At 48.4% G+C, this 4362-nt stretch overlaps 1 long non-coding RNA gene across 1 annotated transcript; it reads left to right on the plus strand.

Annotated features, from left to right (window-relative positions):
* Positions 1-909: 909 nt before the first annotated feature.
* LOC110340147 lies at positions 910-2736 on the plus strand. The gene is made up of 4 exons (XR_005875340.1): positions 910-1237; positions 1325-1499; positions 1711-1885; positions 2514-2736. It is a non-coding gene; the product is annotated as an uncharacterized LOC110340147 (long non-coding RNA).
* The last annotated feature ends 1626 nt before the right edge of the window (positions 2737-4362 follow it).

A 4362-nucleotide genomic window follows, 5' to 3' on the forward strand; every position in this document is an offset into this window, starting at 1 on the left:
ACCCCAGTATCAGTCTTTGGATCTTTTATTTATCATGTTACCAAAAACGACTGCCATTTGTAATAAACCAAACCAGTTTGGAAATAATCCATAAGTCTTACCATAAAGGGCGGTAAATAAACTATGCTATCACCACCCACTAGTATGTCATAGTGCTGAAGGGAGGAGAGATGAAAGATTTCCAGGATGGGTTGGTAGAAAGGCAAGGCACAGGCCATTTATATGTTCCTCTTTGGAAGTAAAGAGATGAAAGACATATACTATACATACAAATAGTTAATTTGCTTTTATTTTTAAAACAAAACTCTGGAAGGATAAGTAGAATTGGGACAGGTTTGGAATCACATGCCTGCAATCCCAGCACACTCAGAGAGCTGAGGTGAGCTCAAGGCCAGCCTGGGCTGTGGAGTGAGTTGCAGGTCAGTATGAGATACAGTAAGATTCTGCCTAAAAACAAACACACAAAGAAACAACCCCAGAAAGAAGGCTGGGAGATGGCCAAACAGGGAAGAAAATCTCGAGGACCCCAGATCCGGGGTGTGGAGTGGGTGCCTGTAACCCTATCAGTGGGGTGAGAAGTGAGACGGGGATCTCTGCAGCTTGCTGGCACCCAGCGTAGCTGGAGGCTCACGGTGGTAAGGTAGAGCAATGAAGCAGGATCCATTCTCCTCTGGCCTCTGTGTACTACACACGCGCGCGCGCACACACACACACACACACACACACACACACACACACACACACACACACGCGCGTGCGCGATATTTTTAAAGAAAAAAAAGACAGCAGGGAAGAAGAGAACCAGAATTGGTTTCTGGAAAGGAGGGACAGGAACAATCTAGATTATGTTCTCATTTCATTATTACAACAAATCTGAGGTAAATGTTGGTATTGTTCCCAGCTCACAGATGAGGAAAGCCTCTTGCCCGGTTAGGTTACCAGTCCACAGCTAGTGACTTGTGGCTGAGTTTTAGCCTCCCTTTGTCTCTCAAGTCCCTGCTACTACTCTCCTCAGACTGCCCCGCGTGCAGACACTGGCTCCAGGCCTTCATCTTAGGATCAGACAAAGGGCAGCAAGGTCACAAAAGGCAGGCTCCAGCCACATGCCTTTGAAGAGGTCCCCGACACAGGGAGCCAGCGCTTGGAGACACTGGTTGAGCCAGTGGTTCCCAGGCAGCTTCTGTTTATCTGTTCCTCTGTTGATTTCCTGGCTTTTCGGACTTCTGTTTCGGAAGCAGTGAGTGGAGGAGGGGTTGGAAACATGATCCACTTTATGCGGTACATGCAGTTCCCTGAGGCAACTCCTTATTTTTTTTTTCCTGAGATTTTTGAAGTTTAGAGTTATTGCTGTACTAGCTCTGGACACTTTGTCCAAGCGAGCGCATAACGGGACGTGAAATCAGAGGTGACTGAAGCCGGCTTCCTGGGTCAGGCTGCTGCAGTCAGGCCACTGGGTTTCCTAGGCAGGAAAGACAAGCTGCAAACTGGCGATCCCGGAGGTTTGTTTGCTGGCTGGGGAAGGTGCTGGTAGCTGCTTCAGATGGCTGGGTGTTCCGGATCTTTTGTTAACCCATTATCGCCTTTATTCCTGTCATGGGGAAATGTCTCTTTAGCCAGATTTATTTTTTCTGTGGAAATTTCCAGGCTTTTGACTTACTCGGAGTAGCCAGATCCTAAAGGGTTTTTCTGTTTTGTTTTGTTTTGAGACAGGGCCTCACATCATAGCCCAGGCTGACCTGGAATTCCTGGAACTCCTGTGTTGCAGCCTCTGGAGCACTGGGATTACAGGAGAGAGCCACCACAACTGGCTGCAACCACTTTCTCACAGCTGTCACGGATGCATGAAAGCTGAGTGGCCAGGCTGGGAGACACACAGATGACTCAGGTGGCAGGCTTGGGCAGGGTCCCTGGATCTGAGTAAAACAAAGCCCAGCTGTAATAGCACCTCTTCTAATCGCTGTGCTGGGCAGGTGGACAGGTAGATCCCTGGGGTCCACTACGTGGCCAGCCCAGCTGTATCAGTGAGCCCCGGGGCCAGCAAGAGACCTTGTTTCAAAGAGTAAGATGCGGAGCTAGACATGGCCCAGCAGTGAGCAGCACTGGCTGCTCTCGCACAGGACCCAGGTCCAGTACCTAGGTGGATTGTCCTTAAAAAATGACACCCAAGGTTGATCTCCAGCTGTCAGGCACACATACATAAACTCTCATACACACACTCTCACACAAAAATACACATACACACACACTCACACATACATGTACACACTCCACACACAAACACACACTCTCATATACACACACTAATACACACATTCTCTCTTACACACACACATACTCACATGCACACTCACACACACACACATGCACACACAGAGTGGTGCTGCAGGGAGGTTCTGTGTGGAGCTTTTAAAACATGTTAGAGAACAACCTTTCTTTCCACCACCTGGGTTCTCTGGATCAAACTCAGGTCATGGGCTTTGTACAACATGTGATTTTTGTTTTTTTACCTACAGAACCATCTTGCAGACTCCATCTAGAGTTCTTTGGAAAGAGGTGGAGTGGAGTGTTTGCAAGAGAGGGATATCCTCAAGCCCCACATGAAAAAAATGGATGTCCTTGGACTGCAGATTACTCTCTCTCTCTTGATTTAATCTGTGACACTGGCTTGCCACACTGCCAGTGGGGGCCTGGGTTAGGGCCGTGGTCCTGAAAAATAAACAGTTCCCAATGCCATAACCCTGAATGCTGAAATCCTAATTTTTTTTTTCAGATAAGAGCTCATGTGGCCAAGGCTAGCCTTGAACTCCTGATCATCCTGCCTCCACTTACTAAGTCCTAGAATTACAGATGTGTGCCACACGCTCAGATAATTACATGATGAAAAGAGGACTCATCTGAAGCACATTATAAGCATGACAGAACACTTCACAGCCACCTGAGTTTACACAGCACACATCTTTGCAAGCATAAACACCCAGCTATAGTAACAACCCTCGCACAAACATAACAGTCTTGAAAAGATGAATGGTGTTCTTAAAGAAATAGGTCAATATGCCCAGTAGCGGTGGCGCACATCTTTAATCCCAGCACTCGGGAGGTAGAGGCTGGTGCATCTCTGTGAGTTCGAGTCCGCTTGGTCTACAGCGTGAGTGTCAGGATAGGCTCCAAAGCTACCCAGAGAAACCCTGTGTCAAAAATGGAATGAATACAGTCATCGGTGCATCAGCGGGGTTATCTGAGTGCATCCAGCTTACAGTTGCAGGCACCTGAGATGCTGTGGGCAGAGGCTGGGAACATAGCTCAGTGAAGAACACTTGCCTATCTAGCTAGGATGCAAATCCATGGGGGGAGGGGGAGGGGCATCCAAAGCCCTGCTGTGAGTCACTCCCACACAGGCAGGTCTTCAAGGAGCCAAGTCCAAAGGCCTTAGAGCCAGAAAAGCCAACCGCGCAACTCTCTGCCCCAGGCCGGAAGTGCTTCCAGCCCCCAGAGACCAGTTAGCTTTCTGTGTCTGTTCTTTAAGGGTCCTGGCCGACTAGACAGTACCCCAAATGAGGTTGGATCTTCTCTGCGATAGATTCCCACACTGGTGCCTACACCAGGATTCTATCTTATATCCAACCCAAAATGCATCCAGCCCCACCCCAGAACTTGGCTTTCGGCCCCTCTTTTATGCCTTTTTAAAATGGAATTGTGGCTGGGGGTTGGTGGCGCACGCCTTTAATCCCAGCACTCGGGAGGCAGAGGCAGGCGGATCTCTGTGAGTTCGAGACCAGCCTGATTTACAAGAGCTAGTTCCAGGACAGCCTTCAAAGCCACATAGAAACCCTGTCTCAAACCCCCCACACACACTCAAAAAAGAGAGAATTCACACTGGAGTGAGGACCCCAAGCCCCAGTCACCATCAGCGTGAGCCTCACAGCACCAAGCCTCATGTTCCGGGGGTGTCAGGATGACTCAGTGAGTCAGGTGCCTGCAGCCATTCCTGATGACTTGAGTTTGATCCTGGCAGCCACACGGTGGAAGGGGAGGACCCACTCCACAAAGTGCTCCTCGGACCTCCGCATGCGCGCTGCGGCTTGTGTGTACCTCCTCAATAAGGACAAAAAACTTAAATTGCCATTCCACGTTTTTATCTTCATGTCAGTCTTAATGAAACATATTTCATACACCATGTAATCTAATTACTTAAACTGTACTTGCAATTATCGTTTTTAGGATTTTCAGTTTTGAATACAAACATCGTCATAATGATTTGAGAACATTTTCATTAATTCATTTTCCCACCTCTTGCCTGGAGTGTGGATTCAGCTGCCCTGTCCATTACACAAGCTGGTTTGCACAGCTTGGCCTGTGCTTTCG

Source organism: Mesocricetus auratus, unplaced genomic scaffold (assembly GCF_017639785.1).
Source record: "Mesocricetus auratus isolate SY011 unplaced genomic scaffold, BCM_Maur_2.0 Super-Scaffold_6730, whole genome shotgun sequence".
NCBI classification, from domain to species: domain Eukaryota; kingdom Metazoa; phylum Chordata; class Mammalia; order Rodentia; family Cricetidae; genus Mesocricetus; species Mesocricetus auratus.